Genomic DNA, 13,838 nt, shown 5'->3' with positions numbered 1-13,838 from the left:
GACCACCTACTGCATATGCTGCATATGTCAGCAGTATATGGCGTTTGATAACAGAGGTATTATGTCTAATTTCCCTTATAAAGGGATGTGTGGGTACGATTTTTGAACTAGCAGAATATATATAGAGCGTGTTTCATTACTCATATTATACTGTGTAAGGCTGAAAACTAAAGACGTGTGTGGAGCATATTAATGCATTGATGTTTCTCAATGTTCATGTGCAGACCCAAATATCAACATCAGGCTCCAAGATGCATGCTTAAAGAGACTGTGAGAAGGGCAACACACTAAAAACAATATAATAATAGAATATATAGAGATTGAGAGTAGAAATTTGACCATTGCATAATGTACAAAGGTTTCCAAAAATATCCCAAGGGGTCTGTATCATGCACAAAGTGACCGTGTTGTGGACCGCACAATAAATTTTGCAGTTATTATGATTACTAGAGAGAGGGAATGCAAGTTTCACCATTGCACAATGTACAACATTTTCCAAAAATTACCCAAGAGGTCTGTATCAGACACACTGAAGAGAACCTGATGGGAACCTCACAATAACTTTAGCAGTTATTATAATAGCTAGAGATGGGGAGTACAAGTTTTACCATTGCACAATGTACAAATGTTTCAAAAATTACCCCAAAGTGTGTATCAAACATGCTTAAAGAGGCTGTGATGGAGATCTCACAATACATTTAGCTGTTGTTAGAATCCCTGGAGATAGGGAGTACAAGTTTAACAATTGCACAATGTGCAAACATTTCCAAAAATGTCAATGGGGTCTGTATCAGACTGCTGAAAGAGGCTGTGATGGGGACCTCACAATACATTTTGCAGTTATTAGAATGGCTAAGCATATGGAGTACAAGATTGACCATGGCACAATGTACAAAGGTTTCCAAAAATTTGAAAAAATTTCCAACGTGGGATATGCATTTATGATACTAAGTACTTGTTTCAAAAGCAGAAGGCGTAGGTCGTGATTTCCAGAAAAAAATGGGTTTGGATGGTAAGGGATGGACGTTAAGACAACTTCCAAAAAAGAACATTTGGGCTGCATTTACATTGGGTTGCTATAATCTCCAGGACTTACAAAGTCAGAGGAAATACAGCACTGTTCATTTTTGGAAGAGTCAGCCTGTCTCCATTTTCCGTTGACAGGCATGTGCGCCTATTTCTTATGTTTGCATTGGCTGAACTAAAAAACCACCCAGACAACACACTTGCGTCAGGACGTGGCAGCACCACTAAGGTGTACAAGGAGAGGTCAGGCCAAGTGTGCAGCTTGGACAACCAATATTTAAAGATCACTGAAGAATCAGGAAGGATGCTGGTATGGTCACTTAACAGGGAACCTGTCACCCCCAAAATCGAAGGTGAGCTAAGCCCACCAGCATCAGGGGCTTATCTACAGCATCCTTCTTATGCTGTAGATAAGCCCCTGATGTATCTTGAAAGATGAGGAAAAGAGGTTAGATTATACTCACCCAGGGGTGGTCCCGGTAAGATGGGCATCGTGGTCCAGTCCGGGGCCTCCCATCTTCTTACGATGATGTCCCCTTCTTGTATTTACGCTCTGGCGCAGGCGTACTTTGTCTGCCCTGTTGAGGGCAGAGCAAAGTACTGCAGTGTGCAATCGCCAGGCCTCTCTGACCTTTCCCGACACCTGTGCACTGCAGTACTTTGCTCTGCCCTCAACAGGGCATACAAAGTACACCTGCGCCGGCACCACAGCGTGACTACAAGAAGAGGATGTCATCGTTAGAAGATGGGAGGCCCCGGACCGCAACGCCTATCGGGCCGGACCGCAGCGGGACTACCCCTGGGTGAGTATAATCTAACCTCTTTTTCTCATCTTTCAGGATATATCAGAGGCTTATCTACAGCATTACAGAATGCTGTAGATTACCCCCTGATGCTGGTGGGCTTTCTCACCTTCAATTTTGGGGGTGACAGGTTCCCTTTAAGTACTCCTTCACAATCTTGGTCAACTTTTCCCTCTTCATCATATTTACACCTACAGATTGCCCTTGCTAATGTGATGGCTTCATGAAAATGGCCCAGTTTGTGGACATTCCCTTCCCCCTTAGTTGCACCTGTTGTACGTGTCCATCCCCTGTAATCCTTGTAGGTGAAAAGAGCCAGTGCCTCTGCCTGCAGCAGCATGAGTGAAAAAAATTATCCTTGTAACATGTGTCAAGAAAGGTGCACAGCCAGTATTTCATGGTGGACGAAATGTCTTTCACGTCAGTGTCTTGGGAAAGGCATCTGGACATGAACATTGCCATGTGTGGCAGACTTCAAAGAGCCAAAACGTTCAGTGTCCCCACCAGCATGAGCACTAACCATCCTCTCCTGCTCATGATGCATGCTTCAGGCTATCCATGCTTTACAGGGCTCAAGCTGGGATTGAAAGTACACTCTGTAGTGCAAACCAAAATCTCCTGTTCCTCCTCCTCCTCCTGTTTCTTGTCATCACCCAATGTGGCCTGAAAATATTGTGTGAGACTGGGCTGTGTGGTATCAGCCACTGTAAAATCTTTTTCCTTAGCCTTAGCTCGGCATTCAAAGCTTCCTCTTTTAGATTCTGCAGCAAACATATTATTAGACATAGCAGTGGGATGGCTACACTTATAAAAGCATCAACAGCATTCACCATCTTGGTGCAGTACTCAAAGTTTTGAAGAACGTCACATATGTTAGCGATTCACACTCACTCAGCAGTTGTTATGTGTGGGGGCTGAGTGTTACTCTGACTGGCACTGAAAAGCTGGATTTCAGACCCTGAACTCTGCTGCCCAGTAAGCCTTGCCAACATCTGAAAAATCGAATTCTAGTGTATGGGCAGGTCAGAAATCAATTGGGGACATAATAAATTAAAGCGCTGCTGCAGTGCAGTCAGACCAGCGAAAACAGGAGATGTCTTTCAGAAACGTGCGCTGACACAACATACCTTGACAAGTAAGTCCGGCAAGTCAGGGTATGTTTTTAAAAATTGCTGTGCAACCAAGTTTAGCACGTGGGTCATGCATGGAACATGTACCAGCTTGCTGAGCTTTAAAGATGACACCAAGTTAAGCCCATTATCACAGACAACCAGACTTGGTTGGAGGTTCAGAGGGGAGAGCCACTGATTGGTATGTTTTTAATCTGTTTCATCAGCTCTGCTGCGTTGTGAGCTTTATCACCTTATCAGATGAGCTTCAGCAGCGCGTGCTTCTGCTTTGCCAAGGCTGTGCTGCAGAGCTCCCAGCTGGGGAGTGATAAAGAGGCAACTTCAGCTGAAGATGAGGAGGAAGAGATAAAGGAACTGGAATACAAGGAGACTTAATCCATGATGGAAGTTGGGCCCGCTATTCTTGGTGTTGGTAAGATGTGTGATGTGTGATGTGTGATGTCCCAGCCTCTAACTCTGTCGCAGATTCTGACAGGTTCACCCAGTGTGCGGTCAGGGAAATGTAGTGTTTCTGTCCACAAGAATTTGTCCAGCTGTCTATGGTTAGGTGGACCTTCAATGTGACTGCATTGACCAGAGCACGGCTGTTATTGTGTAACACGTTCTTTTATAATGCGGCTGTGAATGGAATACCATGGTGCTGCCACCACCAAGAGATCATGGAAAGACTTGGTTCCCACAAGCCAAAATGGCAGCATTACCATGGCTAGCAATCTGGCAATGTGGGTGTTTACTGTTTGGGCCTGTGTGGATATTTTTGCTTCCTGTGAAACATCTGTAGCCGGGACAACTGAACACTGTGCTGGACCAATGAACTGGATGCAGTTGCTGACTGATGTGTCTATGCAACTGCAGGTAGTAGGCAGAAGGCATCAGTGACTGCTTCATGGATAGCAGATTGGGAAGGCTCTAACACAATTGGAGGGGCAGTGATTTCACCCTCAGACACAGATTTTGTACCCTTGTGTTTCTTCCCACCAACTGGGTTGCTTTGATGCCATGTGCCTCTGCATGCTGTGGTATTCAGGTTGGCAGTGTCCTTGACTCTTCTCAGCTTAGTATGGCAGATGCTGCAAATTTTAGTTGTTTTGTTTATGTGATTTTGAGAAAAAACTGCCATACAGGGGAACTACGCACCCTTGGCTTTTTATCTAGCCAAGTGGGGGGCTCTGTGGAACAGTTGACTGAGTTCTCCCTCTAGTCAAACCACTACCTCTTCTTGCCTGTTTTCATGCTCCATCTCTCTCTGCACTGATGTGCTTGCTATGCGTGCCACCGTGCCAGGTTGGATCAGTGGCCTCATCATCGACCACATCATCTTCCAATTTATCAATCTGATTCTACTTCTGAGTTGTGATTTTAGGCTAACCTGATGAAAAATGTGCACCATGATTATCTTCCTCCTCTTCAGACATGAATTGACCTTACTGAATGTTTCTTTCTTTTGGCTGTGAGTGTTCAAATGTCTGCCCATCACTGCACTCCACCTCTTCATGACCCTCTTTAATGGTGCACTGTGAAAGTCCAGAATAATTACAAGGGAACATAAACAGTTCCACGAAGTGGTCAGCGTTGGGGTCATATGTTCTCCTCCTGTGACTCTTAATAGGTGAAGGAAGGAGGACCAGGTTGAGTATTGTGAAGCCCATCCTCTTGGTTAATGAGACTGGACCATGTTGAATACTTTGTGGTGTTGCTTGTCAAGAAACTGGAGATTTCTTCTGCCATCCAACCCACAACACTCTCGCACTTGTCTGGGTTCGACAGTTGTGTATCACCCTGACTGAATTTTGGCAGGCAGTTAGAAGAAGATATAGTCACCTTATGATCTGTCACATGGCCTTGATGAGCACCACCACATCCATGTCCCCATTCCTTAACCCCTTAAAGACCTTGCCCTGTTCCATTTTTGCGTTCTCGTTTTTCACTCCCCTCCTTCTCAGAGCCATAACCTTTTTATTTTTCCGTCAATATGGCCATGTGAGGGCTTGTTTTTTGCAGAACAAGTTGCACTTTTGAATGACATCATTGATTTTAGCATGTCATGTACTAGAAAACAGGAAAAAAATTCCAAGTGGGGTAAAATTCTCCAAAAAAATGCAATCCCATACTAGTTTTTTGTTTGGCTTTTTTGCTAAGTTCACTAAATGCTAAAACTGACCTGCCATTATGATTATCCAGGTCATTATGAGTTCATAGACACCAAACATGTCTAGGTTATATTTTATCTAAGTTGTAAAAAAAATTTCAAGCTTTGCTAAAAAAAAAAATAATTGCGCAATTTTCCGATACCTGTAGCGTTTCCATTTTTCATGATCTCAGGGTGGGCGAGGGCTTATTTTTTGCATGCCGAGCTGACGTTTTTAATGATACCAGGCTTTTTAATGATGCGGGCTCACCGCCGGAGCCCACATCAAAGCAGGGGATCCGACCTCCGCAGTAATAGTAAGGCGGAGGTCAGTAAGGGGTTAACATCACCCTTTCTCATATTGAATGGATTCTGAAAAATAATTCCTGGCTTTATTTTTCAAATATACCTTCACAGAGGTGTTATGTACAAAATTCCCTTTATCTACCAATGTATGAGTAATTTTTTTAAGCTATCAGCTTTATTACACACGGCAACAGTAGACTTAGGGAACTTACTGGTAAATTGTAACGTTTGCGTGTCTCTGCAGTCTTTGCACCAGTCGCACAACTGCTAAATAAATATGCGCTATTTATTTAACCTATAAAAAAGAAATTTCATATCGCCTTTACGAGGCACACCAAAACATAACACAATTATAGCAAGCATATTACATGTAAACGAATGAAAATTCAATTTGTCAAACGACTAATGTCACATGTCTCAAACATGCATACAAGGACCATGTCAGGGCCAACTGCACATACAAATGCCAAACAACAACAAACCAGCAGTCATAGAGTCCCATAAAAACCTACAAACTTTATTAATAGAAAATATAAATAATTTTGGAATAAATAGGTACAGTAGCAGAAGCGGGGAACAATGTACACACTCAGTGGCCACACATCAAGAGAAGGGCTTATGACAACAACCACCTCTGCATCCACAAAATAGCATATCGTTGTAGGAGCAAATAGACCGCAAGTGTATTAAGGCTAGTGCCTGAACAATGCAATGGTTTATACCATACAGGCTATACCACAGAACTAATCATGGTCAAATACCTGGTGTATGCAGAAGTGGAGGACCGTCAGCCCACCCTGATGCGCGTTTGAGAGCACCAAGCTCAGAGGGTGCCTGAGGAAGTAGCTTGGTGCTCCGAAACGCGCGTCGGGGCGGACTGGCGAAGTAGATGCAGATCATCTCTAAAACATTAAGATTGTGAGGCTGTCGCTTGGCAACTCCCAGCTTCAACTCCCTCCATAAGTTTTCTATGGGACTTAGATGTGCACATCTATGCAAGTACCCGGTCTGGGACATATGAAATGCAAATTAATTTATACAATGTGATTTTCTGGAACTTATTTTTGATATTCTCAATGTTAAAATTTCCTTAAAATTATAGACTGTTCATTTCTTAGTCAGTGGGCATACTTACAAAATCAGCAAGGGATCAAATACCGTATATACTCGAGTATAAGCCGAGATTTTCAGCCCACTTTTTTGGGCTGAAAGTCCCCCTCTCGGCTTATACTCGAGTCATATACCCAGGAGTCGGCAGGTGAGGGGGAGCGGGGGCTGTGTAGTTATACTTACCTGCTGCGGCGCGGTCCCTGCAGTCCCTGGCTTCCCCGGCGCTGCAGATTTTTCCTGTACTGAGCGGTCACATGGCACCGCTCATTACAGAAATGAATAGGCGGCTCCACCTCCCATAGGGGAGGAGCCGCATATTCATTGCTGTAAATGATCAGTAACTGTGACCGCTCAATTACAGGAAGAAGCTGCAGCGCCGGGGAAGCCAGGGACTGCAGGGACCGCGCCAGGAGCAGGTAAGGGGAGAGCAGCGCTGCGCTATATTTACCTGCTCCTCGCTCCGTTGCGGCTCCGTCTGCAGCGTCCTCTAGCAGTGACGCTCAGGTTAGAGGGCGCTGTGACGTAGTCAGTGCGCGCCCTCTGCTGAGCGTCACTGCTGGAGACGAAGCCGCACGAGGAGCAGGTAAATATTGAAAGCGCCAGCGTCCTGAGCAAGAGAGGTGAGTATGTGATTTTTTTTTTATGGCAGCACCAGCAGCATTCTATATGGCACAGCATTATATAAGGAGCATCCTTGGGGCCATAAAGAACGGTGCAGAGCATTATATATGGCACAGCATTATATAAGGAGCATCTATGGGGCCAAAAAGTACGGTGCAGAGCATTATATATGGCACAGCATTATATAAGGAGCATCTATGGGGCCAAAAAGTACGGTGCAGAGCATTATATATGGCACAGCTTTATATGGCACATCTATGGGGCCATAAAGAATGGTGCAGAGCATTATATATGGCACAGCATTATATAAGGAGCATCTATGGGGCCAAAAAGTACGGTGCAGAGCATTATATATATGGCACAGCTTTATATGGCACATCTATGGGGCCATAAAGAACGGTGCAGAGCATTATATATGGCACAGATTTATAAGGAGCATCTATGGGGAAATAATGAACGGTGCAGAGCAATATACCATATATATGGGGCACAGCTTTATAAGGAGCCTCTATGAGGCCATAATCAACGGTGCAGAGCAATATATATGGGGCACACCTTTATAAGGAGCATCTATGGGGCCATAATCAACGGTGCAGAGCAATATATATATGGCACAGCTTTATAAGGAGCATCTATGAGGCCATAATGAACGGTGCAGAGCATTGTATATGGCACAGCTTTATAAGGAGCATCTATGGGGCCATAATCAACGGTGCAGAGCATTATATATGGCACAGCTTTATAAGGAGCATCTATGAGGCCATAATGAACGGTGCAGAGCATTATATATGGCACAGCTTTATAAGGAGCATCTATGGGGCCATAATGAACGGTATTGAGCATTCTATATAGCACAGTTGTATATGGAGCATCTATGGGGCAATAATGAACGGTATGGAGCATCTATTTTTATTTTTGAAATTTACGAGTAGCTGCTGCATTTTCCACCCTAGGCTTATACTCGAGTCAATAAGTTTTCCCAGTTTTTTGTGGCAAAATTAGGGGGGTCGGCTTATACTCGGGTCGGCTTATACTCGAGTATATACGGTAATTATTTGCTTCGCTGTATCTGCAGAATAATGTCTGATCTGATAATGATAATTAATAGACCTATCTATCAATCTATCTATTAGAAAAATATTGGAACAGCACACATATAAAAGGTTACTTCGGGTACCAGACTTACCACGCTTGGAATCCCTTCCTTGTACTGTAATATAAAATGGAAAAAATAGGCACCTCACCAATACTTGTTTAAAGTACAAAAAGGACTTTAATAGCCCTTGTGGCATGGCAATGTTTCCACACCACCAGGGCTATTAAAGTCCTTTTTATACTTTAAACAAGTATTGGTGAGGTGCCTATTTTTTCCATTTTATCTATCTATATATCTTTCTGACTGTCTATCTATCTAAAATAATTAAAGAAAATTTGGCAGCACTGTCAAAGAAAAAAAGTCAGCTGCAGTGTAACCTGTTAAGGTGATGTCCAAACCTCCAAAATAGAAAATCACAAAAAGTGCTGGAGTGCTGCCTGTTTTTTTTTTCTGATTATCTATCTATCTATCTATCTATCTATCTATCTATCTATCTATCTATCTATCTATCTATCTATCTATCTATCTATCTATCTATCTATCTATCTCACTATCTTATCTATCTATCTAACCAGCTAGCTTTTTATCATCTTTGTGCTGCTCTCTTTTTTATAACTATTTCTCTATGTATCATTAGTGAATTTACACTATATAGAATCACAAACCATAAATAACTACATACATTCTGTAAAAGCACTGCCACTGACCCATCAGATTATGTGTCTCACCCTAGCAAAATTCCAATAGAAGACCTTCTATCTCAGGCTAATTATAGAGTCACTTCTTACAACTATCTATTGTTTTACAGATGACATGTTTGTCTTTATTTGCTTTGCGGTTTTGTGTACTTTATTACATTTTAAGATACAATCAAAATGGAAAGACATATGTTCAGTTATATATAGAGAGTGGGTCATTAGAATCTTTTCTGCACTGGAGGAATTGTATCTTGACACTGAGAAATATGTCAAGATACTAATTTTATGAAGAAAAAAAACAAGACATACCTGCAAACCACTGTTGTCACAAGTAGCATTCAGAATCTCATGCAATGGTAAATCCTGGCCCTAGAGGGAAAATAAATTAGCAGATTAGGAAAAAAGTAGTAGTCGTAGTAATAACAATAATAATGATTAAGTAGCAGTAATAGTGCCTTTAGTAATAGTAAGTATCATTATTATAAAATATTGTAATAATAATTATAATAAAATACTGCTGAAAATATAAGGAAATTAGTTCTTTCAAATGTCACTGTTTAACCCCTTAGTGACGGAGCCAAATTTTTGAAATCTGACCAGTGTCACTTTATGTGGTAATAACTTTGCAACACTTCAACAAATCCCAGTGATTTTGAGATTGTTTTTTCATGACACATTGTACTTTATGATAATGGTAAATTTAGGTCAATATGTTTTGTGCTTATTTATAAAAAATATCAAAAATTTGAGAAAAATGTTAAAAAATTAGCAATTTTCAAAATTTGAATGATTATCCCTTTAATCCAGATGGTCATACCACAGCAAACCATTAATAAATAACATTTTCCACATGTCTGCTTTACATCAGCACCATTTGTAAAACATTATTGTATTTTGTTAGCATTTTAGGAGGTTTAAAAATGTAGCAGCAATTTTTCATTTTTTCAAGGAAATTTACAACATTTATTTTTTTAGGAACTATCCAGGTTTGAAGTGACTTTAGGGGTCCCATATATAGGGAAACCCCCAAACGTGATACCATTTTAAAAACAGCACCCCCTGACATATTGAAAACTGCTGTCAGGTAGTTTATTAACCCTTCATGTGATTTTCAGGAAATAATGCAAAGTGGCATGACAGAAATGAAAAAGTGTGTTTTTACCACCTAAATGCCGCTAACTTCTGAACAGATTACTACAGCCGTCAGACTCTAAGGCCGCTATTTGGTCATGAATTGCCATCGCAAACATCAGGACCACACAATCATGATCTGAGGGCACCAATTGGGATAAAGAGGAAGCCCCCACACTCTGCTATCCATTATAATGATGTAGTCACTATTGACAGCAGCATCTAAGGGGTTAAAGAGATATGGACGGTGCAAACACTGATCGTGGTTAATGCAGCAAGTTGTCAGCTATAGTGTACAGCCGACAGCTACTGGATTGTCTCCTGTATGGGAAGGCTAGTCTCTCATATCTCAGGTCAGTTAAAAGACGTATTGGCGGTCATTAAGGGGTTAAAGGGAACCTGTCACCCCAAAAATCGCGGGTGAGGTAAGCCCACCGGCATCAGGGGCTTATCTACAGCATTTTGTAATGCTGTAGATAAGCCCCCAATGTTACCTGAAAGAGGAGAAAAAGACGTTAGATTATACTCACCCAGGGGCGGTCCCGCTGCTGGTCCGGTCGGATGGGTGTCTCTGGTCCGCTGCGGTGCCTCCCATTTTCATTCCAAGACGTCCTCTTCTAATCTTCAGCCACGGCTCCGGTGCAGGCGTACTTTGTCTGCGCTGTTGAGGGAAGACCAAAGTACTGCAGTGCGCAGGCGCCAGGCCTCTCTGAGGTTTCCGGCACCTGCGCACTGCAGTACTTTGTTAAGCCCCTGATGCCGGTGGGCTTACCTCACCCGGGATTTTCGGGGTGACAGGTTCCCTTTAACATTTCTTCTCTGCATTTGTGAATGTCCATGGGGACTGTAGAACCGTTGAGAATTAGATAGAGTTTTGAATTGACTTTTGACATTTGTATAAAAAGAACATAGCGTAAGATATTGTATTACTTATAAACATTGGCAAAACTAAGATATGCAGGTGCAACATAGACTACTGCTTAAAAGGGACTTTTGCTTAAAGTAGTTCACCAAGGATTCGATTCTGTACTAATTTGTCTCTTGATGAGAAACTGATCCGCAGAATCTTTTTTTCACATTGAAAAAATAGATGTAGATGGAAAAATAGATTAAGGTAGATCGATTTACAATCTTATTTATTTAAATTATTTCATAATTAGTTTTGAATAGTAAAAGTTGTTATTTGTTAGTGAGACAATTGCATTGTACATTTTCATAGTGTCATTGTAGTATTGTAGGAACACAACTTGTCATGGGTTTTCACCTGTTCTCTTTAAGCAGATTGCTCAAACAACAAGTAACACAAAAGTAGGACAAAACTCATTAGAAGCTAATTTCTTCTTAGTATAGGACAAAGTGCTGAAGATAATGAGAAAAAAAGAAGAGAAATGATAGCACCAGAGCTCCAGAGAATATTAACAAGGGGATTTGCATGCAATGACAGAATGAAAACAAGTTTTTACTTTATATATGAAGGTCATTCTGTCTGGAAAGTTATTTGCGTGCGATACCTTTGGAGTTGGATAGAAAAAAATAAAGACAACAATCCTGATTACATTTTATAATATGTAAGGCTTGATATTTTAGGAATGATATTGTTACGACTGTGTCCCTTGCATCAGCCAAATACTTAAATTTCTGGTTTATCTGATATTTTTAAGCCAGAATTATTACTGTGTAAAAGAAGGACTTCTACAAAAGTGAACACTTTCAGCAACAACTGTGCTGGAAACTCATGGCACAATCTCCAGGCAGTGTGCCATGCATACGTGTGTATGTGTGTGTGCGTTTATATAAAATCTGAGCAGAAAATGTATAAATAATTGAATGTGTTACATATAATACTATTGGATATGAAAAACATGAAAAAAATACTGGGAAATAAAGCTGTTATACAGTTACCACTGTTATATGCTAAAAATACAGTTAAATGAAATACCTTTTCCAAAACAAGAGGCGTAACAGATGGCATTTATCAATTTTTAAATGGCTTTGGCTTTACTCTGTTGCACACATCATTCAGTTACTACCTATTACTATCTGATTTGCCATTTTTTGAAGTGTTTGGATCATTTACTGATAATTTTGCAATTAGTGTCAATAATGAATTTCAAATCAAGGGATTAATAATAATAATAATAATAATAAAAAAAAAAAAATCTTAGTATTGTCTATGCAAGAGTTAACTAGAATTAAAAACTGAAAAAGCCATTTATGGTGCAGAAACCTAAATATGCTGCTAAGCCATCATGTTGAAGTTACAGAATCCTTCTCAAATAAAGATCATAATGGGGATTTGTGACATTGAAAGGCCTAAGGCTGTGTCATGTACATTCAGAAGATGTAGAGACTGCAGTAAAGAAATGTAGAGAGAGGGGAAATAAAAGTACATGAGCTTGAGTTCCCAGAGACAAATTATTATAAGACACTCTTAGATATGAGGAAATTTCGTAAATCCATTTCCAAAGTCCTACAATCTATAGGCCACTAAACTAATCATTGAATGTTAGTCATAACATTAAGTAGTCAGCTCATAAAAAAAGTTTTTATTTTATTTTATTTTTTCATGTAATATAGCTTCTAGATAAGGCTTCTTGAATTTGACATTTAAGAGACCCACTACTCTGTATGTACGTAGATTTTCACAAAAGAGAACCTGCTTGGCCTTTTATCTCATATACGTAGGATTACAATAATGACTACAGAGCTAATTCTTGGTCTACTTCACTCATACCATTAGAACACATTACTGTTACAAGGATATGGATTATAGACCACAACTATCAAGGACTGGTTCCTAGGCAAATTGAAATGTAGCTGTGTTGTTGAAGTGGCAACCCCTTTCTAGCTGTCATTTGAATAGATTGTGCATTGGAAGCATCTTGTGTTTTATAGACCATTGTGGGGTTCACAAGATGCTTCGCATGTACAATCCATTGTGTGACTAAAGTTAGCTGAATTTATTTGATGGTATTGAATTCTACTTGAAGTTTACAAAAAACATATTCTTCAGAATGTGTATTTTTTTGTAATTTGCTCATTACAAATTCAGCAAAATGACTGCAAGCTTGTCTCTGTTATTGCTTTCCATATCCTTGCTTGATAGTTTTGAAAGAGTTATCATAGTAACGATAAACTACCACTCCAAAGCTCCTCATAATGAGAAGGTCTCTGTGACAGTCACATATACTTCCTGGGACATTGCATAGTGGTTATCCATTTCTCTGATATGTGAGTGATACCCTCATGTAGCAGCAATTTCTATTATACCACAGTTTTGCTATCATGGTATCAGACCGCTGCTGCTGCCTCCCCTGTCCTATCATACCTACCTGTCTTCGGTGTCCCAGCGCGCCTCTCCTTCTGCAGTGTCCTTCCCTCCGCGCTTGCTCCCGGCCTCTGATTCCCGTGCGCGCGTGCATACCAGGTTCAGTGCGGCGCGCACGCACTTATGATCTTCTGTCGGCGCTCCTCTTCGTCTTCTCTTTGGTCCTGGAGGACTAGTACCTGGAAGTCGGCGCTCCTTATTGTCCTCTCTATGGTTCTGGAGGACTGGTACCCAGAAGTGCTCTGCTGCCCTAAGGTATTTAAACTGCTTCCTGCCGTCCCTCTGTGCCTGGTTATCATTTGTTTCTTCATGTGCTCCTGGTCGCCTTTGGTCTCTGTGAGTTCGTCTCCCTCTGACTTAGGGTTAGTCCTGTCTTTCCAGTACCTTGCCAGCCTCTGCATTCCCTCAGTGCCTCCGTCAGTCCCTGCACTGATGCAGTTCACCCCTCAGTCCCTCTGTCC

General features: G+C 41.2%; 1 protein-coding gene across 1 annotated transcript in view; it reads right to left on the bottom strand.

The window, feature by feature from the left end:
- LOC138672241 (protocadherin-9-like) overlaps positions 1 to 13,838 on the bottom strand; it is a 2,050,018-nt gene that overhangs the window by 1,355,655 nt on the left and 680,525 nt on the right. Inside the window, exon 2 of the mRNA XM_069760219.1 lies at positions 9,228 to 9,287. The gene's annotated coding sequence lies outside the window, so the exon portion shown is untranslated. The remainder of the gene's footprint in view (positions 1 to 9,227; positions 9,288 to 13,838) is intronic.

This window comes from Ranitomeya imitator, chromosome 3 (assembly GCF_032444005.1).
Source record: "Ranitomeya imitator isolate aRanImi1 chromosome 3, aRanImi1.pri, whole genome shotgun sequence".
Taxonomy (NCBI): domain Eukaryota; kingdom Metazoa; phylum Chordata; class Amphibia; order Anura; family Dendrobatidae; genus Ranitomeya; species Ranitomeya imitator.
The sequence above is the reverse complement of the archived record's forward strand: the minus strand, read 5'-3'. Positions and strand labels throughout refer to the sequence as shown.